The 26447-nt window shown below is 39.3% G+C and overlaps 1 long non-coding RNA gene across 1 annotated transcript in view; it reads right to left on the bottom strand.

The window, feature by feature from the left end:
* Window positions 1-338: 338 nt before the first annotated feature.
* The window catches only part of LOC139080936 (uncharacterized), a 208315-nt gene continuing 182206 nt past the window's right edge, over window positions 339-26447 (bottom strand). The window contains exons 2-3 of the long non-coding RNA XR_011535822.1: window positions 17294-17425; window positions 339-5979 (exon numbers count right to left, since the gene is read on the bottom strand). This is a non-coding gene — a long non-coding RNA (uncharacterized lncRNA). The remainder of the gene's footprint in view (window positions 5980-17293; window positions 17426-26447) is intronic.

Below are 26447 nucleotides of genomic sequence, written 5' to 3'. Positions count from 1 at the left end.
TGCCATGGATTGCACCTCCATAAAATACAGGGGCAATTTCCCCTTGCCTGTGCTCTGACAACTTGAGGCATTGGTACCACCCAGTGGCACCTAAGGCAACAGAGAGTGGCACCTTCCCTCTACTCTCAGCCATCTCTCTTTCCAGCTCTTTCCTCCTCTTTCCTGGGAGAATTCAATCCATGTGCCCCTTGACCCTCTGAAACACATCCCTGTATTATTTCTACCTCTAATAACAGATCTGATAAGACAACATGTCGTTGGGATGGGTTCCTTGTTAAACTTTTTTTTTTGGCAGGGAAAGATTCACCCTGAGCTAACATCTGTTGCCAATCTTCCTCTTTTTTTTTTTCTTCCCCAAGCTCCTGTACATAGTTGTATATCCCAGTTGTAAGTCATTCTAGTTCTTCTATGTGAGCTGCTGCCACAGCATGGCAACTGACAGCCAGGTGGTGTGGTTCCATGACCAGGAAGCAAACCTGGGCTGCCGAAGCGGTGAGCACCGAACTTTAACCACTAGGCCATAAGGGCTGGCTTGAAACATTTTATTTTGAAATAACTTTAGATTTACAGAAAATTGGCAACAATAGTACAAAGAGTTCCCATATATCCTTCACCCAGTTTCCTCTATTGTTGACACCTCCAAAACTAAGAACTTAACGAGGGTACAATATTATTATCTAAACTACAGACTTTATTCAGATTTCACCAGTCTTTCTACCACTGTCATTTTCTGTTCCAGGGTCCAGTCCAAGATACCACACTGCATTTAGTCATCATGATTCTTTAGTCTCCTTTTATCTGTGACAGTTTCTCAGACTTTCCTGCTTTTCATGATCTTGACCCTTTGTAGAACATCCCTCCATTTGGGTTTGTCTACTATCTTTCATTATGAGACTGGCGATATGGATTTTGGGGATTAAAACCATAGCAGTGAGGTGCTCTTCTCATCACCTCATATCAGGGGGCATGTATTAGTAGCTGCTGTAATAAATTACTATGAGTTTAGTGGCTTAAAAGAAAAGAAATGTATACTCACTATTCTGAAGCCCAGAAGTCTGAAATGAATCTTACCGGGTTAAAATCAAGGTGTTGGCAGGCCTTATTCTTTCCGGAGGCTCCAGGGAGAATTGTTCCTTGCTTCTTCCAGCTTCTGGAGGCTCCCAGCATTCCTTGGCTGCTGGCCTCACCACTCCAATCTCTATTTCTGTCATCACGTTGCCTTCTCTTCTTCTATAGTCAAATCTATCTCTGCCTCCCTCTTATAAGGACCCTTGTGATTACACTGGGCCCACCCAGATAATCCAGGATAATCTCTCCACCTCAATTGCATCTGCAAAATCGCTTTTGCCACATAAGGTTTGCCGTACAACATAGTCACATGTTCCAGGGATCAGGATCTGGCTATTACTGGGGGCCATTACTCAGCCTACTGCAGGCTACATGATATCCATATGATTTATCAGTGGTGATGCTAACTTTGGTTAAGGTGATGTCTGCCAAGATTCTCCACTGTAAAGTTGGGGGGATAGGTTCCTTTTAATTATTAGAAACACGATTGTGCTCATGCCTAAAATAATGGCATTGACATCACGTAGCCATTCAACACCACTTCATTAAGTGCCACTCGCTGCCAGACCCAGTTCCAGGCCCTGGAAACACAAAAATTAACAATCAAGGGTCCCTTCCCTCAATGATGTAGTTGCCTAACTAGGACAAAGTTTTCAATTTCTTTGAAGAAAGCTAGTTTACAAACATACACAAAAGCTTTATGTTTATAAACTAACTTTTCTTTTAAACCATCTGGATGCTGCTTTGGTGACAACCTTTGATTGTATAGAGAGTTTCAGGTCATGTGAAAATGGAAACTAATTTTCTCATAGTTTCTGAAGTATAATTGGACTTTCTGTGACTATTTCCCAATTTTATATGCCCTCTTGGATTTTCTTCCCAAAGGTGGAGTATTATCTCAGGGGCAAACCAATAAAAACGCCGTGAGGTTTCTCATGAGAAAGTCTGGCTTTTACTGTTTCCAGCCAGCTTTATGGAAAAGGCTGGGATGCACCTCCAGAGTCTGTGTGCTCGTGTAACTAGCATGAATCTCCACACCTCATATTTCACCCTTTTTCTCTGGCCTGTAAAATAATACACCATGTTCTTCTCTAAGGAAGATGCTAGGAAACAGGATTACCCACAGATTTTTCTCCAGATGCCACTAAAGTACTTCAAACTCAGAGTGGTTCCATGGGAACTCTCACTCAATATAAAAACTCTGTTATTTTTACTGCTCGAAAGAGGCTTACCTGAAATTAACTCCAAGTCATGTCTGAAATATATATCCCATACCAGGTTCTTCAAGTCAAATGCTCTCGAAATGGAACAACGGAGAGAGGGAATTTATCATTCAGATACTGCAGAATCAAGCTTTCCCTCGCCTTACCACAATATATCAGAGGCAGAATCTTATTCAAATTGCTTACTAGCTGCCTGGCTTTGATGAAATCGCTTTTAAACTCTCTATGATTACATTTTTCTTCATATATAAAAGGGATTTAAATGGCATGAAGGTTTTCCATCTTTATCTCCAGAGTTGCTGCTAGATTCAAATGAGATAACAAATATGAAGGCATTGAAAAAAGGTATAAAGTCCTAAACAATTTTAAGTTACCATGCAGTAAATTATTGTTAATTTTCGAGGTATGATAATGATATTGTAGTTAGGTTTTTTAAAGTCTTTATCTTTTAGCACAGGGGTCAGCAAACTTTTTCTTAAAGCGCCAAATAGTAAATATTTTAGGCTTTGTGGACCATAGGGTCTCTGTCTGGGAAAACAGCCAATAGACACTAGGTAAACAAAAGGGCGTGGCTGTGTTCCAATAAACTTCATTTATAAAACAGGAGGTTGATCCACGGGCCAGAGTTTGCCAATCTGTTTCAGAGAAATTTACTGAAACACTTATGGATGAAATGATATGAGAGCCAGGATTTGCTTTGAAATCATATGGAAAGTAGAGAAGTGGGTAGAGCACAAATGAAAGAAGATTGGCCCTGAGTTGACAATTGTTAAAGATAGGTGAAGGCTATGTGGGGACTCACGTTACACAGCTGTCTATTTTACATATGTTTGAAGTCCTCCACTATTAAAAGCTTATGCAATGTCAAAAATGTAATTTACTATTAACAGGATTAATAATAATGTCAACCAAGTAACTACTCATGTATCTTTGAGGCCTTGGCTGAGTGGCATAAAGTGGAGCTTCCCAGAAGGGTGGTGGCATCATTCTGGCCATTCACATACACATTTCCTCTATTCCACATCAATGCAGAGGTCCCAGATTAAAGTACCATGAAGTGCCACATGATTTGAGTTGGGACTGATTTCAGAGCGGCCATTGGATCTCAGCCTAGGAAAATTCCTCTTAGATGCAGTGGAGAAATGGACTGAGTTGCTTTTTTACTACCCCCTCTCTCTCATCCTTCTTCATTCCTCCTCATGGCCATATTAATGTATTTTAGATTCTGCTTGTGTCCTACAGAAGCCAAAAGTGTGAGGTCAATTTTTAGTCTAAATTCTTTTTTTAAGACTAGGTGTGCTAAACAGGGCTCTCTATCACGGGTGTCAGAGAAACTAGAAACAGCTTTGCCTATATCCCTATTTTCCTGTATGAATTATATAGGCTCAAATGATTGTTCTAGACCATTCTGCAAAAATTCTAGAGAGGGCCTTCTTATACTTCAACGACAGTGGAATGCTCCTTTCCCCCTGCCTGAAAGCTACTACTAGAACTCACCTTTCTGTTTCTCTTAGCCAGTTTTCTCTTCCTTTTCCTTTGAATTGCTAGAGAGTGAGTAGTACAGAATCTATGGGAAGGGATGAGGACAGAGGATATAAGACTAGAAAGAGCCAACATTGATTCTAGATGCTTTGTACATGTTCCCTCATGGAGTCCTTACAAGCACCCCATGATATAGGACTATTTAAATCTCTTTTACAGATGAGGAAATGAGGTAGAGGGAGGGGAGCAACTGGCCTGAGTTTACATGGGTAATAAATGTGTTCCAGTCACTGAGTGCTTGACCGCTAGACCGCTATGCCTCTCAGGGGACAAAGGGTAGAACTAGAGAGACAGTTATACCTCAGAGTTCTGGGGGGTGAAAGGGGCAAATAGGAGAGAGAAAAAAGGCGTACTGAGATACAAGTAAGTAAGAACTAGGGATAAGTAATTAGGGGGCTGAAAAACTAGTGGGAAAAAACACGGAGAGTCCAGCAGCTATGGTTTCTGTTTCTTCCTCGGCAATGGTAGCTTGTGTTTTTTGTTTTTTTGTTTCTTGGGGGTTTTTTGCCTCTAGGGAAATAAACAGGATGCTCAGTTCCTATCTCATGTCTACAGTCACATTTCTTTAATATCAAAGTAATTTAGGATGTAGAGAGAAGAAGAAACTCACCGGTTCCCAGCGGTGACAGGACTTAACTGTACTTCCTCTTTCAATAAACAAGATGAAACATCCTCATGGAAACATGAAGCAAATTATGCACCATTTTGCTGAAAACACTGCTAGGCTTCAAGATGACTCCTGACAACAATGAACACGCCCCTGTTTCTGATCTCCTGGGAAAGAGGCTACTGGTAGGATCAGAGCAAGGCTGGATGCACTGTTTTCCATTTCCCTCTCACACAGCCTACCCCTGTTCTAATTCCACTTCTGCATCCCTTTGCCAACAGTGAGGACGCCGCCTTTCAAAATGAACAGCTAAATTGTTCTATGGGATTAGAAAGACCTTACTTCAGTCATTCAAAAATATCCATTTCTCTTCCTCCCGTTGTAAACTCTCCTTTTGATGATTATGATCGACAACAGTCTTGCTCTTCGGGTTCTGTACCATTGGAATCATTTCCCGAAGCACATTCTCTTTCCTTTTCATCAAAGGCCTGAAAGTGTGGGAACCCTGGCTTTGAGAAGAAATGGGCCAGACCCCCTAGGCTGTGAGGCTAACTTAAGGGTGACACCTCATTATGGTCGAAGCAAAGAAAGCCTGGTTGTCAAGCATCCGAAAAATAAAAGAATAGAAAGTTAATGACTCTGAGCAGGTTGTAACAGGTGATATTTATGGGCTTGTGAAGCATTTTGTTTAAGATGTAGTGACTTCAAGCGGTCAGGGGAGCAGAACTCAATTAACAATTTTTTAAAACCTTCAAGTAAAAAAACTGTTGAGGTGAAAACAATCAGATCAGAAAAAGAATGAGGAGAGGCTTTTGTTACTAGGCAATCCGGAAGCAACACAAATTGTACTCTGGAAGAAAAATGCTTTTTACCCTTTCTCAGAAATGAGGATACACAAAAAGCAGGGCAAAAGTCTCTCCTTAGACATAGTTGCTGCCGAGCCTCACCTGGGCCTTTATGCCCCTTAAATTTTCACTCTAAGCTCCAGGCCCTTTCAAGAGTATTTGTAGGTGGGACCATGTGTAGGTAGGGGATGGGAGTTAGAACTAGCATTTGCTGAGCATTCACTATGTGACAGGCATCATTCTAAACGCTTTCTTCTCTTTGGATTTTCAACCCTATTAGGTAGGCACTATTATTAGTCCCATTTTAAAGATGAGGAAACCAAGGTCCAGAGAGATTTTATAATTCACACAAGATTACACAATTAGTCAAGGCTAAAGCCAGATTTCAAACTCAGGCAATCCATATTCTTAATACCATTCTCATTCCAGGGGATTTCTGAATAAGAATTCTTGCTATCTAGAATCAAATATATGCTAGATTTCAGAGTCCCCTTCACCTTCTTAGTTGAGAAAACTGAGACCCAGAGAGGTTAAGAGACTGTCACCATAAACTAATGCTGAATGAGGGTCGGAAACCAGGTCTCATGTGAACTTACCGACTTCTCTTCTTCTACTTCCCATCCATGCTGCTCTCTTAGAAGACATTTCCTCGGAGGAACCATGGCATCCACGGACATGCACTTCTCAGATCTTCCTTCAAGAAGAAATGTGTTGTTCAGCTACAAGGAGTACAGCTGGCTGAGAGCCTCCAGCTGTTAAATGCCTTTGATATTCACCTTAACTTTCAAGCTGGAGCCACCCTCTTCCTCAGCAGTCCCCAGGCAAAGACCCAGTATGATGCGAACACTAGGACCTGGTCATTCCTGTCCAATGCAGGACTCTTCTAATGGGCAATCTTTTCCCCAGAGCTCCCCACTGGGTTAGGGGAGACTTTGTCAGAGCTACATCGTGGTCTGAGGCTCTCCCTAGCCAACCCTGCTTCCTTCCCCTTCCATCTTTCACAGATATTACTTCCCCAACATATCTCTTCCTCACCTAATTCTGTTTCATTGTCTGCTTTCCAGGGAGGACACACCTGGAACAGGAACCAAGCCTACTTCTTCGATACTTCTGACATTGAAAGTGGAAGAAAATAATCAAATTTAGAGGTCCATGCTTTGAACATCGTCTTTGCTCCTCTCTCTTGTCTTTCTTACTTGTGAGGTCCCTTGGTTTTAAGATACAACTTTGTGTTTTCAACAGTCTTTTCCATTAAGGTGATTCTCAAGGTAACATCCCTCCTTACGAAATTCCTAAAACAATTAAGAATGTAATGAATTTAGCCACATAGAAGTGCTTGTTTTTCTCTAGGTAGGTTCTTTTGCTGCCCTATAATTTTTTCAACATGCTGCTTAAAATGCCCTAAACACCCTTCACCCTCTTGCCCAGCCAGCAAACTTCTCATTGTTTCATGCCAAGCTCAAATGTCACTCTTATAAAGCTTTCCTGGAGTCCCCCAGGCAGAATTGTCCCATAGCATCATCATGACTACCACCAGCACTACCATCATCATCATCATTATCACTACTGACATGGGTTGAATATTTATCAATGCCACAGCTACATCTGAATTATTTATTTGATCCTTACAACCAAACAACGTTACTTGCCTACAATGAGGTAGGTCGTATTGTTGTACCCATTTCAGAGATGAGGAGTCAGAGGCACAAAGAGGTTAAAGTCACATCTCTAAAAAGAATGGGGCTAGAGTTCCAACTCCAGAGCTCATCTCTTAAGGACTGTGGGATGAAATAGCAGCCCCTATTCTTTTCTTTTCCTAGTCTCCTCTTCTTCAGAAGTGAATGACTTGCAAATAAGTCTGACTAATACTCAACAGGTCTGGTGGGAGAAAGAGTGAGAGGGAAAGACTCTTTGTTTCTGCCATTGATAAAGTTAATTCTGCAGATTTCCCAGGGCCCTCTTATCTTCTACTCCCTGTCTTTTCCTCTCTCCTCAGTCTCCTCACCCTTCTACTCCTTGATTCCCTGAAATGTAAAGTGGAAAACTGGAATTGTTATGGTTCCTGGGTTCAAGCTGTTGATGTTGTTAGGGTCTGCAGATTGGAGAGTGGAGGACAAACCTATGCCAATCTTTCTCTGTTTAAAGCTTTTGGCATAGGAACAACGTGATTTCTTCCTAGTTCTCATTGCTGGGTGTCCATGTATGCATCCCAACATGATGAGGCGCAAAAAGCATGGGCCTGAGACATGTTAAATTGGTAATAACAGTGCAACTCTCAATACTGCCTCCCTTATATATGAGACACGCAACCTTAGGCAAGATTTACAACCTCTATGTATTTCTATTTTATCACTTATAAAATAGGAATAATAATCTCTAACTCACAAGGTAGTTGTGAGAATTAGATGATACAGTGATGCTCAATAAATAGTAGCTCCCTTTTCCAAGATCACTGCCAAATTTTGTGCCTGATATTCACAGTCAGCTCTTGAATCATATTTGCATAAAATTAGCTAATTCCCATCTCTTACGGGAAGACTTGAGTTTACTCTATAAGCACACTACCTTTACGTAACTATATAAAACATATTATATGTAATAAAAATTATATGTCATGATAAATATACTTATTCTAGACAGACAAATCACATGATTTGATAAGGAAGCTGATGTGTAAATTTGACTGGGAGAGGTAAATCTTATTGGTGAGTAGGAGAAATTTTGTTCTAATTCATGATATGATGGTAAGGGATGTTAGAGTTCTAACAAGGCATGGAATGGCAAAAGGATTGTTAATTGAATGTAACCCCTGGGTAATTTATGACTATGAGGGACTAAAATGTTAGGAAAAATGGGTTTTTAACTGCTGTAACATTTACTCACACATCCACTCACTCATCCATGTACTTCTTCATCTACCCATCCATCTATTATCGACCTAACCTCCATCCATGCATCTATCTTTCTATCCACCCACCAACTTATTATCCAGACATTCATCTACCCATGCATCCATCCTTCCATTTATCCATCCATTCCACTGACCTACTCAAGATAGTAACACTGCAGTGCATATAAACACATATAGGAAATGGCCCTTACCATATGGGAACTTTCCATTTCATAGGGGAGAAAAGAAAGTAAGAGGATACGTGAGATAAATGCTCCTGAGAGTTGTATAATAAGTCTACAGATTTCCAAAGCACGAGAAATCATATCTGACGGAGGAGAAAGACAAACTTCTTCAATGGAAGAGACAGAATTTACTTTGGATTTTCAAGATTCTTGAAGAATTGGTAGGATACCATAAACAGAAGAGAGAGTGCATTTTGGGCAAAGAAGTTGGTAGAGAGGGCAAGTTGTAACTCTGGTTTAGCCAGATGATGGTGATAGAAGATTAAACCTAAAACTTAGGTTGGTGGCGGGGTGTGGATCCTGGAAAGTCTGCCATAATGGTCTGAGAAATTTGGTGTTTTCTTGGTAGCCATGCGACAACATTGAGATTTTTAAGTAGTAGACTGATATAGCCAAAGTTGCATGCGCCAAATATTTTTAATTAATTTTAACTTTCAATTAGCTATTTAATAGCTAAAATAAAATAAACCAGAGGTTCCAAAACTTTCTCAGTTCACAGCGCTCTGTATCTCTGTAATTTTTTTATGGGATCCCTAGGCCAAAAGAAACACCTAACAATTCCATTTATTAAGTAAAGTCCAAATAACTTATTAAATATTTATATCCTAACAACTTAGTAGCCATTTGAGAAAATAATGCATATAAATAAAAAATATATTTTTTAAAAAATTTTATTATTAAATAACCATGATTACTTCTCAATGGGATGTGTGTACTTGCTGGGACTGTACAATTTCTCAAACCTTAGAATCAGATTGGCCACCGCTGCCCTCATTTCCTGTTCTCCATTGATTTTCACTTGGTACGTGCTTTTTACCACAGCAACTGCTGAACACTTGGCTTTGCAAAGACATCATGTTATCAAAAGTAATGTCACCAGATCTAATGTTGAAACTGTGAACTACGTCAAGCTTGTAGTGTGCATAGTGTCCAAAAGATGTTACATAGCTCTATGTTTCCCTCAAAAATTCAAAATATCCTGCTTATCCCACTCCTGGGTATATATCCAAAGGAAATGAAATCAGTATCTCAAAGAGATATCTGCACCCCCATGTTCATTGCAGTACTATTCACAATAGCTAAGCTATGGAAATAACTTAAATGTCCTTTGACAGATGAATAGATAAGGAAAATGTGGTATATATATATATATACAATAAAATATTATTCAGCCATAAAACAAGCAAATCCTGCTGTTTGCAACAACATAATGAACGGGGGGGGGGGGGGTATTATGCTAAGTGAGATAAGCCAGACAGAGAAAGACAAATACTGTATTGTTATCACTTATACGTGGAATCTGAAAAAAAAAAAAGGCTGATTTTATAGAAACAGAAAATAGAATGGTGGTTGCCAGGGGCTGAGGGGAAGGGGAAACGGAGAGATGTTGGTCAAAAGGTATAAACTTTCAGTTATAAGATGAATAAATTCCGAGATCTAATGTACAGCATGGTGACTATAGTTAATCATATGGTATTGTATACTTGAAATTTGCAGAGAGTAGATATTAAGAAATCTTACCACACACACACAAACATACACAATAGAGCTAACTATGTGAGGTGATGGATGTGTTAATTATCTTCATTCTGGCAATTGTTCCACAGTGTATATGCATATCAAATCATCACATTGTACACTTTAAATATATGCAATTATATTTGTCAATTATTACTCAACAAAGTTGGAAATAAACACATAGGTAAATAGATAGATAAAATATCCTGCTGCACCCTTGTGAATTTACTGCAGTGCCCCAGGGTACCTCAGTGCATGAATTGGGAATTCAGTATTAAACCATTACCATTTGCCTGGTACTGCCCTAGCCACTTTCTACATATTGATTTATTTAATCCTTACAATGGGTAATTACTATAATTATCTTCATTTTTCAAATGATGAAACTGAGATCACAGAGCTGGAAAGTGATGAGACTGGTCTTAAACCCTATGCAGCACCTCTATTAATACATATCAAAGGACATCGTGCTTGCCTGCCTTGGCCCATCTTTCCCGCTCAACTCTACACAACATAAGAGTCAGGACCATATCCTGCATATCTTTGTTTTCCCAGTGCCCATAGTAGCTTACCTGATGCTATTATCAGGATGCAGTCTCATTCTTGATCTTATCTGATTGGTTTAATTTCCCCAGAAACAGAACCTGAGATATGAATTTTAGTGCAAATAATTTATTTGTGAGATAATTCAGGAAGTTCTGACAGGTGAGTGGGGCAGTGTGTCAGGGAAGAGAAAGAGCAAATAAAGGGTGTACTATCAAGCAACTTTCCACAGTGGCCAACTGGAGCTCAATCACCCAGGGAACTCTAGCAGCCAGTATAGAATATGCGGGTCAGAATTATCCTACTGGAGGGGCAAGGGAGCTGGGGTATTTATACACCAATTCCCACCTGACATTGGTTGAAGACTGCTCCTGGGGGTCAGGGTGGAGGTGTTAATTTCTTGGTACTTTCACTTACCATGTGCATGACAGAGAGGGTTTCAGTGGCCAGAGAAAGTCCTCAGGAAATGAGATGAGATTTTGGCAGCTAGAATCAGATCTGTCCACTAAAATGGTAAAGCCCAACTAGATATGGGTGAAGTAACCGCTTCATTGGTAGAGTCTAGGATAACACTTAGAAAAATGCTTGGGGGAAAGCAGCGCTTCTCTATGAGGGTGAATCAGAATATTTGGGAGGCATGTATAGTTTGAAAAACCATACATAATATAACATAATTTTATATCTAGAAAATAAAACGTTTTTTGTTTTTATCTCTTTGGTTGGTAAATATATAGAGAAGATAGTAATTTTTAAGAGACTTCAGCATAAAAGTACAGCTTTGGGATAGATGAGTCTCAGAAGTGTCTTTTGGTTTAAAATGTTTAGAACAGCTAAGCCAGATCCCTCGTGGCAAAGTGGTACCTAAGGAGGAAAGCATTTGTTAACGCGGGCTTTCCATTTTGTTTTTCTAGCCCAAAGGAAGCAAGGTACAGATCTCTCAACTGAAAAGGAAAGCTGAAATTGAAATCTCCATTTCATCTACATCTCAAGGACCATGATGAGAGTTTATCTCAGCAGGGAAAAAATGATCTTTGGGAATATGCACAAGCATTTAGCAGAAAGACTCAGTTTCTAAATGCATTCTCAGCAAAATTGAATGGGTTTGCCATGTTCCAAATCAAGTTAGCTGTGCCCCATGAAACTGAGAAGTTTCCCATAAATTGCATTTTAGAAACCATTAAAAATGTCAAGTAATAATTTCTAAGGGAAAAAATAAGAGAACTACAAAGCAAGTCACTAAAATTGGCTATTCATCATTAATTTCCCTTTCCTAATGGAAATGACTTGTGCACACCTTTGCTGAATTCCATTCTGGGCAACAATATTTTTCATACTAATCTGAGAGTTCATCCTTCAAACAAAATATATGGAGATGGTCTTAGTTTAGGCCTTAAGTATGGTTCAAATTATGTCTGGTGAATTTATACCTATAAAGTGATTTGCATAAACGTTCTTGGCTGAAGGAAGAGGAAGTTGCTTTATCACCTAGGGAAGAGTCAGAAATGGTCTTTTCATTATAGGTCCCTGGCCTGGCTCTATATATTCATGTCTGAACTCTCCAGAGAGATGGGATAACAAGAGAAACTTAGGAACCCATTTTCATGAGAAATCCTGAATATGCAGGTCCAGGCTGCATTGTACTATATCTCTGTTGAGGACCGTGAATGAAGGCTGCAGGGAGCACAGTGTCACTTTGGCGAGAGTCCACAGTTCTGGCGCTCCTGGGACATTAACATTCTCCTACAGGGGCTGGCTGTAGTGATGAACAGCACCAAGTAGCAGATATTCTTGAGGTGTTCAAGGGGAAGAAGATGAGAAGGCTTTTCATGAGCCACCAGAAAGGAATTCTGCAAAACCTGTGAAATCTGGACTTTTCTTTTTAATGTGACCACTTTAGTACCCAGGGCTGGAGAAACTTTGGTTGACATTGAATGAAAACAGTACTACCTTTAACATACATCAATGTGTCATATGTTTTTGCAGATAATAATTATGGAAATATATGAATGGCTTTTAATCACGTGGATGGAAAACAGAAAAATCTAGATAAAATGAATGTAACCAGTTGTGCAGTGTTGTGCCATCTTGATAATTTACATTTCCAGAGAGATATTTTAAATATATCTATTGTATGCTCTACTAAGTGCCTGTCTGGTTAATGAGAAAAGCCCTGGATGGGGGGCAGGGGGGTCAGGAGACCTGAATTATAATGTCCTAATTGAGCCATTATGTATGTTTTTAATCTTAGGCAAATTTTGTGGGGGTGATTAAATAATTGGCCCCAATTCTTCATCCCATCCTCAATCTATACCCTTGGCAGGGCCTCATCGTGGGCAGAGAGTATTTCCCTGCCCCTTGACTTTGGGCTTGGCCATGTGACTTACTGTGGCCAATGACGTGGGTGGAAATATCAGTGTTTCAGTTCCAAGTCTAGGCCTTAAAAGGCCTTGTGCACACACACTTGCTCTCTTGTGCCTCCACCATTAGTGTAAGAAAAACCTACTCTAGTTGGCTCACTGGTACAAGGAAGGTGACAATCATTTGGAGCAATCTCAACGACCTAAAATGTGAAACAGAACTTTCCTAGCCACAAAAGCCTAGATCAGCCAAACCCCAAATCGGCAAATGCCCAGAGGTGCATTAGCTAAATGCATGCTTATTGTAAACTGCAAAGATTCTGTAGTTGTTTGTTATGCAGCAATAGCTGACTGATACATCTTGTTATCTTTCTGGGTCTCAGTTTCTTCATCTGTAAACTGAACAAGTTTACTGTATAACCTTAGACCTCTTCTAGCTTTAACCTTTTTTTTTTTCCTAAAATAGACTCCTCTTCATTTCTATGTAGCTGAATATTTTTTCTTATCTTTTCTTGTATTTCTAAAGCACACTGATTTTAGGAAGTGCTGCTCCTGTGAGTGGATATGTCAGTTCTATATTTAATGATACTTACTGGGCAACAGAAAGTCTTCCAATCCTAGCTAAAGAGCCACATGAAATATACAGCGATTGAGCCTCAGATAAACAGTACATATTTAATTTCTGACCTTCAAAGTAAAAGTTTCAGAAAGAGCCCCTTGTTTCTTTATTGACTGAAAACAAGTATAGGTGTGAGGGGAAGCAGGGTCAGCATATCCTACACTCCTGGGAAGCACTTATATTTTTAGCTTACAGAATTTCAGCCAAGAAGGTTCAATCAAGGTTTACCTTTGGGGACCAGCAATCATTAGCCTCCTCTCTGGCAAGATAGCTCTATATCCATTTTTTTAAAACAACTTCTTGACTATATCATGTGATTTCTTCACATAGCAAAATAACAGTATTCAACCTCTTCCAATACAGAAAGTTAACCTTCTCCTTTGTTTTTCTCTTCTGCATTAGAAGAATCTACAGATACCTACTTCGCCATCAGCACTGTCATTATAGGTGGAATGCAAACACAGAACTGAGTCCTCCAGGCTAATGAGTTTTAAGTTGTAATGATTTGGGTCCTCAAGCTGTATTGATAAAGAAAAGGAGAAGAGGGGAGACAAGGAGAGAAAGAGAGAGGGGTGTGTGTGTGTGTGTACATAGGGTGTAGGGCTTAACCCTGGAAGGACTAGGGGTGGAATAAGATATTGGGTGTGGTAGGCTGAAAAATGCTTCCCCCAAAATATGTCAGGTCTTAATCTCTGGAACCTGTAAATATTATTTTATATGGAAACAAGATCTTTGCAGATGTGATTAAGTTAAGGCATTTGAGATGGAGAGATTACCCAGGATTATCAAGGTGGGCACTAAATGCAATCAAATGTATCCTTATAAGAGGAAGGTAGAGGGAGATTTGACAGATGAAAGAGGAGAAGGCGATGTGACCACAGAGGCAGAGACTGGAGTGATACAGCCACAAACTAAGGAAGTTGGCAGCCACCAGAAACCGGAAGAGGCAAGGAATGGACCATCCCTAGAGCTTCCTGAGGGAGCCTGACCCTGCTGTCACCTTGATCTCAGCCCAGTGATACTGTCAAGATCCTTACTTAGCTCAATCATATCTGCAAGGATCCTGTTTCCATACAAGGTACATTTCTCTCTCTCTCTCTCCCCAAACCCCCCACCCTGTCCTGCCCAAGCAGATGTCAAACTGGGGAATGAGACTATGGTTTCCCCTCATTGTAGGTTTCCCAATCTCTAGGAATTATTTCATTCTTCCCCTCCTAATGCTTCACGTGGCTTCCCATGTGGAAGAGAAAAAAATCATATATATATATATATATATATATATATATATATATATATTATATAATTCTATACATTATAGTTATTGTCGTATTTTCTAAAACAAGTTTAATAATATAGGCATATATATTCATCAACCAGTGGAACTTTCGATGCAAAGATACATTTATGCTTTTCCTTTTTGAAGAACCGTTACTCATGTCCTAGCCTAGAGACACTCAGGAGATCTGGCGTAATCTGACTTTTTCTCACTGTCCCAGTGGCTCTGAACATTGCCCAGAAGCCAATTCAGTTCTTCACGGTTTGTTCAAGGAAGATTAGAGTTCACGCTGACCTTCTTTATCTCCCTAATTGTTGGAGAGCACAGAGTCCCGAGGCTGTCCCCAAATCTAGCAGTATGTGTAAAAATCACTCCTCCTTGGCTTCTAAGCACTTCTGAGGAAGGAGATCAGTCTCTGACAGAACCAGCTACTATGTTCATGGATTTATTATCTTAGCCCCTTTTAAGCACTCAAATAAACCTCAGATGCAAAGAAGACTTGTCAAGGTTTACAGAAAAAGCTCTGGAAGCTATAGGTTGTCAATAAAACTCCAGTGAATTCACTTTCTCATTCTTTTTCTGCTTGTCTTTAAAATCCTCAATTGATTTTTTCAGAATTCACAGTGTCACCCAGCTAGGGTTGTTTCTAGCTGTTGGCAGGGAGTTCTCAATGAAATAGCAATTATTTGGTGCTGATTTTGCAAATTCAGCAAGTATATCACACAAAAGGGAAGCTCCCCACCCCCCCACCCCCCCACCCCCGCCAGCTTTTCTGGGGAGGTGTGTGTATGTGTGTGTGTGTGTATTTTCTTGGCCAAATTCATTTGTCCTGCTCACTCCCTTTTGGTTGTGCACCTGCAATTTGATCATGCACTAAAATAAGTCAATTTGCTTAATCTGATTATACTTGACTGAAAATGAAAAGCAGTGTTTATATGATATATTGAAGGATTTGTAAGGGGAAACTGTTTATAATTTTAGCAGATTGTAACAGTTTAAATGCAGGATTTCTTTGCCTTATCACTGTTGACATTTCCGGCTGAATATTCTTTGTTGTGGGGAGAATTTCCTGGGCGTCATAGGATGTTTAGCAGCACCCCTGGCTTCTATTCACTAGGTGCCAGTAGCACTCCTCTCCCTCATTTGGGACAACCAAAAATATCTCTAGACATTGTCAAATGTCCCTGGAAAGGGAAAGTTGAGAACCACTAGTTTAAACAGTAAATCCATTATGAGAAGATGTTTGGAGCAGTCTAAGAGAGATTGTGTTGAAAATGTATATTAGAAAGTGTGGCAGCCAGCCTCCAAGACGGCTCCCAATGAATGATCTGGCGTTCTGATATGCCCTCTCCCACACTGAATAGAGCTGACCTCTGTAACCAATAAGATATTGTGGAACCAATAGAGTATGATTTTTCTAAGTTAGGCCATAAGAGATACTGCTCTCTTAGATTACTAGTTCTGGGGAAACTAGCTGCCATGTCATGAGGACACTCAGCAACCCTGTGGAGAGGTCTACATGGCAAGAGCCTCATTATTAAGCCACTTTGGAAGTGGATCCTCCAGCCCCTGTCAAGCCATGAGATGACTACATCCCTGGACAACATCTTGACTGCAATCTCACGAGAGGCCCTGAGCCAGAATCACCCAGCTAAGCCACTCCTGAATTCCTAATGTACTGAAACTGCTTATTGCTTATTATTGTTTATCATTGTTTTAAGCCTCTGAGTCTTGGGGTAATTTGTTACACAGCAATAGATAATGAATAGAATTTAGAACAAACATCAATTTCAAGGAAAGAAAACAATACTCTCTCCAACAGTTTGTTTTTTTTTAATCAGAGAGGCTTTCTTTGATCTAGTTAAACAAATTTTTTTGTTTGTTTTGGTGAGGAAGATTGGTCCTGAGCTAACATTTGTTGCCAATCTTCTTCTTTCTGCTTGAGGAAGATTGTTGCTGAGCTAATATCTGTGCCAATCTTCCTCTATTTTATGTGGGATGCTGCCACAGCGTAGCGTGGCGTGGCAAGTGGTGCTGGGTCTGTGCCTAGGATCCTAACCTCTGAACCCCAGGCTGCTGAAGTGGAGTGCACAAACTTAACCACTATGCTACTGGGCCAGCCCTAAGTTAAACAAAATTTTAAGAGTAGAGTACTATTGATCATAGTGTAACTAACAGAAGAAGGATAGAAGGATATCAAAAGAACAAAGCTAGAGTTTTTGTTAGGAAGAAACAGAACTCCTACTTTAACTGGCTAAATTTAGGGAGATGCATAATTCCTAGAATAACAGCATTAAGCAAATAAATACTTAATTTAATGGATAAAACGTCTATTTTTGTAAATGTTGGCTTTTTCTTTATTATTAAATTGGGTTCCACTTACTTAGAATATCATTATAGGTCATTACAAAGCTAATTGTTTAAGAATGAAAATAACCACAGTTTATTTTGTGAGATTATGCTGTTGGGTCATGTATCAGTTAGCTATTGTCACACTAATGCTGCATAACAAACCACTTCAAATCCCAGTGACGTACAATAACAAACATTTATTACTTACTCACACATCCTGGGGTCAGCTAAGGTTGGCTGATCTTGGCTGGGCTTGGTTCCAGGCTATGGGTTCATTAATCTCTGCTGCACACATCTCTCATACTCTTTAGGCCAGCAGCTTACTTGAGGCATTTGTAGCCTTTGTAACAAAAGAAGGCAAGGATGAAAGCTGTTGGAAAGGGGCATTGAGACAATCTACAGTATCTACCCAAGGGAACACACGTGATCCCCATAGCCAACCACCCTTACCTCTAAGCAATCCTTAACTTCAGGTATCCACTTGTGACAAATACCAAATACACATCCCATGGGTACCCCCTGACTAAACAATAACCTTGTCCCTGTACCTCTGTTCCACTTAGGAATTTGCCCATCTGAGCTTTTCATCACGCCACATAGAAATTCCTCCTGAGTTTTCTGGATTGATTTAGAAGTTTTGATATTTTCAAGTAATGCTGTAACTTTTATGGATTTGAAAAATACCATGCAAAGCTATTATTTTAAGCTTATGTCCTTAGGCAAGTTAATTAACTACTCTGGACTTATTTTTTTTAAAACTATCTTGCAGGGTTGCTGTGAAGATAATAAATCATGTTTGGGAGTGACATCAGCATCACGGCAGAGTGAGTTTCTCCCTTTGTCTCTCCCCTCTAAGTTACCACTAAATAGACATTCATTAACCAGCAGAGGATTCTCTGAACAGCAAAACAGGATGCCTGAGAAATCCACATAGCCATGCATCTGAAGGTGGGTAGATTGGATCCCTGGAAGGCAGTGGAACTAGGTGAGTGTACTCCATCCACTACCTGATGGCAGTGAGCCAGGTTGTGGATCCTCACACAGCAGCTAGCATGACTGTAAGAGGAGGTGAGGGCAGCCCAGCCAGGGTGAATGCTTTCAGAGTTGTAGCCCAGCCTGCAGGAGTGCCCACCATGCTGTGGCAGCCCTGCTGGTGGGATCACTCTATACTGAGTGATAGCAGCTCAGCCCCTGCAAAGGCACCTGCTTGCCAAGTGCAGTGCAGACAAGAAGGCTCCCCACCTGCTCAGAAAGCACCTTGTTCACAGAGCACAGCAGCCTGTGGGACCCACCAAGTGGTGGTTCAGCCCACACATAGGCACCCCTCCTGCCTGGTGTAGCAGCTTGGCCAGTCCTCTGCCAAGAACAGTGGCCCCACCTGCGTGAGAGTAACCCATCCACTGAGCACAGAGGCCCCACCTATGGTGCATGAATTGCCCATCCAGCACAGAGGCCCGGTCCAAATGAGTACAACCTGCAGAGTGGCTGTGGCAGGCCCACGCAAATGCAGAGCAGCCCTACCCACACAACTTCCAACAGATGGGGTGGGATCAGAAAACATAGCTCCTATTCCCCCACCCCCTCCCAGTGGTGGCAGGTGGAAACTGTGACCTGATACTACCACAAATACGCTGGCAAAGGATCAGTTCATTAAACACCATGAAAAACTACAATAACACTTCAGAGCAGAAGGAAAATGACAAGTCTCCAGAAACCAATCCTGAAGTCACAGAAATTTACAATCTAAATGACAGAGAATTCAAAATAGTTGTCATAAAGAAACTCAATACTTTACAAGAAAACTCAGAAAGACATTTCAATGAGCTCTGGAGTAAAATTAATGAGCAGAAGGAATACTTCACCAAACAGATTGAAATCTAAAAAAATCCCCAAAACTCTAGATATGAAGAACACAATTAATGAGATAAAAAATAATCTAGAAACCATAAAAAATAGAGCTGATGTTATGGAGGGCAGAAATAGTGAGGACAGAAATATAGAAATGCTTCAAGTAGAGGAGGAGAGAGAACCAAGATTTTTAAAAAATGAAGAAATTCTCTGAGAAATATTTGACTCAATCAGGAAAAGCAATATAAGGATTATAGGTATTCCAGAGGGAGAAGAGGGGAAGAAAGAAGCAGAGAGTTTGTTCAAAGAAATAATAGCTGAGAACTTCCCAAACCTGGGGAAGGAGCTGGAATTACAAGTAAATTAAGCAAATAGAACTCCTAATTACATCAATGCAAAAAGACCTTCTCTAAGGCATATATTAGTAAAACTGGCAAAAGTCAATGATAAAGAAAAATATTAAAGACAGCAAAGCAGATGAAAATAACCTACAAAGTAACCCCTATCAGGCTTTCAGCAGATTTCTCAGCAGAAACTTTACAGGTTAGGAGAAAATGGAATGATAGATTCAAAACACTGAAAGACAAAAACTTTCAGCCAAGAATACTCTATCCAGTGAAACTATCCTTCAGATACAATGGAGAAATAAAAGCTTTCCCAGATAAACAAAAGCTGAGGGAGTTAATTGCCACTAGACTTTCCTTACAAGAAATGATGAAGGAAGCCATCCTACCTGTGACAAAAAGACAAAGGTTTACAAAGCTTTGAGCAAGGAGATAAATAGACAGACAAAAATCAGAAAATTTCAGCTCTCTATCAGAACAGGTTAGCAAAAAATTATAACATAAAAGATAAAGGGAAGGAAAACATCAAAAATAATTATAAACACTTCAATTTAGTCACAAACTCACAACACAAAAAAGAATAATTTATGACAATAATAACTTGGAAGGGGGAGAGGAAAGGAATGGAGCCTGCTTAGTCTAAGAGGCTATCAGAAAATGGACTATCTCATCTATGAGATCTTTTATACAAACCTCATTGTAGCCACTAAACAAAAAACCAGAGCAGAGCCACAAATCATAAAGAAAGAGAAAACTAAGAAAACCATCACAAAAACCCACCAAACTGAAATGGCAGTCAGAAATAGAAGGGAAAAGAAACAATGGGAATATAGAACACTCAGAAAACAAGAGATAAAATTGCAGTATTAAGCCCTCATATATCAATAATCACTCTAAATGTAAAGCGATTGAATTCTCCAATCAAAAGACACAGGGTGGCTGGATGAAGTACAAAACAAGACCCAACAATATGCTACCATCAGGAAACACATCTCAGCTCTAAAGACAAACAGGCTCAGAGTGAAGAGATGGAAGATGATACTCCAAGAAAACCGCAAGAAAAAGAAAGCAGGTGTTGCCATATCAGATAAAGCAGACTTCAAGATAAAAAAGACAATGAGAGACAAAGAGGGGCAGTTTATAATAATAAAAGGGACATTTCACCAAGAGGAAATAACACTTATGAATATATATGCACCTAACACAGGAACACCAAAGTATATAAAGCAACTGCCAACAGACCTTAAGGGAGAAATTGACAGCAACACAATAATAGTAGGGGACCTCAACATCCCACTTACATCAATGGATAGATCATCCAGACAGAAAGTCAACAAGGAAACAGTGGTCTTAAATGAAACACTAGATCAGATGGACTTAAAATATATATATTTTATATATGGAACACTCTCAAAGATAGACCATATGTTGGGAAACAAGGCAACCTTCAATAAATTTAAGAAGATTGAAATCATATCAAGCATCTTTTCCAACCACAATACTACGAAACTAGAAATCAACTACAAGATAAAAGCTCGGAAAGGCATAAATATGTGGAGATTAAACAACATGCTACTGAACAACCATTGGATCAATGAAGAAATCAAAGAAGATATCAAAAAATACCTGGAGATGGGGGCTGGCCCCGTGGCCGAGTGGTTAAGTCTGCGCGCTCCACTGCAGGCGGCCCAGTGTTTCGTTGGTTCGAATCCTGGGTGTGGACATGGCACTGCTCATCGAACCACGCTGAGGCAGCATCCCACATGCCACAACTAGAAGGACCCACAACAAAGAATATACAACTATGTACTGGGGGGCTTTGGGGAGAAAAAGAAAAAAAAAAACATTTAAAAAAAAATACCTGGAGACAAATGAAAATGAAAACACAACATACCAACTCTTACGGGATGCAGCAAAAGTGGTGCTAAGAGGGAAAATTATAGCAATACAGGCCTACCTCAACAAACAAGAAAAATCTCAAATAAATAATCTTAAACTACACCTAACAGAACTAGAAAAAGAAGAACGAACAAACAAAGCCTAAAGCCAGCAAAAGGAGGGAAATAATAAAAATCAGAGTAGAAATAAATGAAATAGAGACTAAAAAAAACAATAGAGAGGATCAATGAAACTAAGAGCTGGTTCTTTGAGATGATAAACAAAACTGACAAACCCTTAGCCAGTCTCACTAAGAAAAGAAGAGAGAAGATGCAAATAAATGTAATTAAAAATGAAAGAGGGGAAATTACAACAGATACTACAGAAATACAAAGGATTATAAGAGAATACTGTGAAAAACTATATGCCAAGAAATTGAATAACCTAGAAGAAAGGGATAAATTCTTAGACTCATACAATCTCCCAAAACTAAGTCCAGAAGAAATAGAGAATCTGAATAGACAAATCACAAGCAAAAAGATAGAAACAGCAATCAAAAACCTCCCTAAATGCAAAAGTCCAGGACCAGATTGCTTCTCTGGAGAATTCTACCAAACTTTCAAAGAAGATTTAATACCTATCCTTTTCAAACTATTTCAAAAAATTGAAGAAGAAGACAGAATGCTTCCTAACTCATTCTATGAGGCTGACATTACCCTGATACCAAAATAAGACAAGGACAACACAAAGAAGGAATATTATAGGCCAATATGATGAACATAGATGTAAAAATCCTCAACAGAATATTGGCAAATCAATACATTAAAAGGATACATAAAATACATTAAAAGGATCATACACCTTGATGAAGTGGGATTTATACTAGGAACACAGGGATGGTTCACCATCCACAAATCCATTAATGTGATAAACCACATTAACAAAATGAGGAATAAAAATCACATGATCATCTCAATAGATGCAGAGAAAGCATTTGACAAGATCCAACATCCATTTATAACAAAAACCCTCAATAAAATTGGCATAGAAGGAAAGTACCTCAACATAATAAAGACCACATATGACAAACCCACAGCCAACATCATACTTAACAGTGAAAAACTGAACACTATCCCTCTGAGAACAGGAACAAGACAAGTGTGCCCACTCTCCCCGCTCTTATTCAACATAGTATTGGAGGTTTTGGCCAGAGCAATTAGGCAAGAAAAAGAAATAAAAGGTATCCAAATTGGAAAAGAGAAATAAAACTCTTGCTGTTTGCAGACAGTATATATGGAGATTTCTATATATAGAAAATCCTGAAGAGTCCACCAGAAAACAATTAGAAATAATCAACAACTACAGCAATGTTGTAGGGTACAAAATCAAACTACAAAAATCAGTTGCATCTCTATACACTAATAACAAACTAGCAGAGAAGTCAAGAATACAATCTGATTTACAATTGCAACAAAAAGAATAAAATATCTAGGAATAAATTTAACCAAAGGGGTGAAAGACCTATACAGTGAAAACTATAAGACATTATTGAAAGAAATCGAAGTCATAAAGAAATGGAAAGATATTTCATGCTCATGGATTGGAAGAATAAACATAGTTAAAATGTCCATATTACCTAAAGCAATCTACAGATTCAATGCACTCCCAATCAGAATTCCAAAGACATTCTTCATGGAAATAGAACAAAAATCCTAAAATTTACATGGAGCAACAAAAGACCCCGAATAGCCAAAGCAAGCCTGAGAAAAAAGAACAAAGCTGGAGGCATCACAATCCCTGACTTCAAAATATACTATAAAGCTATGGTAATCAAAACAGCATGCTACTGGCACAAAAACAGACACACAGATCAATGGAACAGAATTGAAAGCCCAGAAATAAAACTACACATCTATCGAGAGCTAATCTTCAACAATGGAAACAAGAACACACAAAGGAGAAAGGAAAGTCTCTTCAATAAATGGTGTCGGGAAAACTAGACAGCCACATGCCAAAGAACGAAAGTAAATCATTATCTTACACCATACACAAAAATTAATTCAAAATCGATTAAAGACTTGAATGTAAGACCTGAAATCATAAAACTCCAGAAGAAAATATAGGCAGTACACTCTTTGACATCAGTCTTAGCAGCATCTTTTTGAATACCACATCCACTCAGGCAAGGGCAACAAAAGAAAAAATAAACAAATGGGACTACATCAGACTAAAAGTTTCTGCAAGGCAAAGGGAACCATGAACAAAATGAAAAGATGATCCACAACTGGGAGAAAATATTTGCAAATCATATATCTGACAAGAGATTAATTTCCAAAATATGTAAAGAACACATACAAGTCAACAACAAAAAAACAAACAACCTGATCAAAAAATGGGCAGAGGATATGAACAGACATTTTTCCAAAGAAGATATACAGATGGCCAATAGGCACACAAAAAGATGTTCAACATCACTGATCATCAGGGAAATGCAAATCAAAACTACACTTAGATATCACCTTACACCCATTAGAATGGCTATAATCACCAAGACAAAAAAACAACAAGTGTTGGAGAGGTTGTGGAGAAAAGGGAACCCTGATAGAATGCTGATGGGAATGCAAACTGGTGCAGCCACTATGGAAAATAGTATGGAGATTTCTCAAAAAATCAAAAATAGAAATATCATACGATCCAGCTATCCCACTACTGGGTATATATCCAAAGAACTTGAAATCAACAATACAAAGAGATTTATGCACTCCTATGTTCATTGCAGTATTATTAAAAATAGCCAAGATGTGTAAGCAACCCAAGTAACTGATGAATGGATAAGGAAGACATGGTATATATATATACAATGGAATACTGCTCAGCCATAAAAAAGACAAAATTGTCCCATTTGCAACAACATGGATGGACCATGAGGGTATTATGTTAAGTGAAATAAGCCAGACAGAGAAAGGCAAATACTGTATGATTTCACTCATATGTGGAAGATAAACAAACACATAGATAAAGAGAACAGATTAGTTGTTACCAGAAGGGAAGTGGGGGTGAAAGGGTTAAAGGGGCACATATGTATGGTGACGGATAAAAACTAGACTTGGGGGTGAGCACAATGCAGTCTATACAGAAACTGTTATATAATAATGCATACCTGAAATTACACAATGTTATAGACCATTATGACCTCAATAAAATAATTTTTCAAAAATACAGATAAATCATGTTTGAAAAGAACTTCACACTTTGCCTGGCATTTAGAAGTTTGAGTTTTTTTACTTGCAGTTGAATGCATTCCTAATTGGTATACTCACTATGCTTTCAGCCTCATCATCTATCACAATGTTTCGATGTAATACTCTGATGAACCAAAGGGGTGAAATGTACTTGTCAAAAAAGGAATACACTGTGAAGTCTTATAATCAGCAGCTGATATCATTACCATTATTGTTCTAGGATATTTCAACACATTTTGATTAGACAGTTCATCTTCCTTTAAATATTTGGTAGCTTTGCAAACAATTTCAGAAAATGATAAGGCTACCAATAACATGTTCAGAATGTGTACCCAGTATTACTTTCATCAGGCTGCTAAGTCTGCATCATCATTATGTACCCGGCTTCTAGAATGGTCAGATGGCAAGAGGATGGGTGGGTGGGACTTTTTAAAATATGAAGGGGAAACACAGAGTAATGTAAAAGTATCTTGCCTGAAACGTAACCTCTAGGCCAGGTAGAAATTGTCTTACTCCCTCCCTTCCTGTTCCTTCATCACCAAAGCTCCTCTCTGCTCCTCCTTAGCGTGGAGGTGGGGCATTGGGAAGGAGAAAGACAGTTTCTGCCTGTGCCACCTTTTTCTGGAGATAAAACCGTTTGCTTTTTTCTTTCCTTCTCATTCCTCAAACTCACTGGTTGCAACACTTACACGTATGTTATTTTCCACTCACTGATCTAATTGGGATTCAGGTCCAACCACTCAGCTAACAAGTTAACTAGATCAGGAATCAATTAGACTCTTCAGTCATTAATTGCACATGACATTAACCCAGATGAATAGACACATGACCTGTTACAAATTCATTGGTAGGCTGAGTGTTCATCTTCAATTTCCCTCAACTTCACACACTAGAAGTAATCATAGGTTCTCTCCCTTTATCTATTAAAGATTAACCCCAGTAATTTGAGGGTGAAGAGAAAGCAACCGTGAAAATTTTAAAAAGGAAATATTTCTTCCTATTGTTAATACCTAGTGATTACTTTGAATGTGAGAGGATTTAACTTTAATAACAGTCCTCAAGTCAAAGGTGTCATTTAAAATTTCTCATTCTGCACACGCTTCCATGTTTAGATTAATTTTCATAATCCCAGTAAATAGGAGTGCGGATACCTGTTTTGCTGTTTTGCCAATTGATAGGTATGAATAAAATGGTGGTGGCGCTCATGGTGGCGTCTTCTAAATGTCATTAGCACCTAAACAAGAGAGAAGACAATCCTGACACTTCAGCAAGGTTTATCTAGACCCTGGATTTGCTTAAATCATTATAAAAGATCAGGGCTTGAAGATGCCTTAACAATCATACCCTTGCTATACAGACTGTTGTTTGTTTGTTGCTGTTTGTGTGTATGTACACCATATGGCAGAGACCCCTTGTTATATGTGCAAAACCCATACCAATAAGTCCAGTGCAGTAAAGATGCCTATACAGATAAGATTCGCCTAAACCAGTCCTAAAAATTTGACATAAACATTGTGTCCCATTCCACAAGCAGGGATATGTCCTAATGTCAATTACCCTGGAAAAGGTAAGACATCGCCTTGACACCATGCTAATGTCTGATATAAAACTCTTCCTTAACAGCAATGTTTGATAGAGTAGGGTCAAAGGAGCATGAGAGTGTTGGGTACATGAAATGAAATGTGAAAAGAGGAAGGAAAGAAGCAAACACGGGAGACAGGGGGGAAGATGAAGCCAAAGAAGCCATGTTACCACTCTGCCCAGGAGCTCTTGAATCCTAATGAAGCATAAATATCCTTGAGATAAAACCAATGGTTCTCAAAGTGTGGTTTCCAGACCAGCAGCATCAGCATCACTGAAGAACTTGTCAGGGCCCACTCCAGACCTACTGAATCAGAAACAACCCCCGCAAGTGATGCTGATGTATGCTCAAATTTGAGAACCACCATGTGCTAAGTGTTATCAATGATGTCCACCTGGCTGTGAGTGGGTTCCCCTTAGACCATGGGCATCTCAAGGGCAGTGACCAGGGATCACTAATGCATCTCCA

This window comes from Equus przewalskii, chromosome X (genome assembly GCF_037783145.1).
Source record: "Equus przewalskii isolate Varuska chromosome X, EquPr2, whole genome shotgun sequence".
Lineage (NCBI taxonomy): Eukaryota > Metazoa > Chordata > Mammalia > Perissodactyla > Equidae > Equus > Equus przewalskii.
This window is presented reverse-complemented; position numbering and strand designations above follow the sequence as displayed.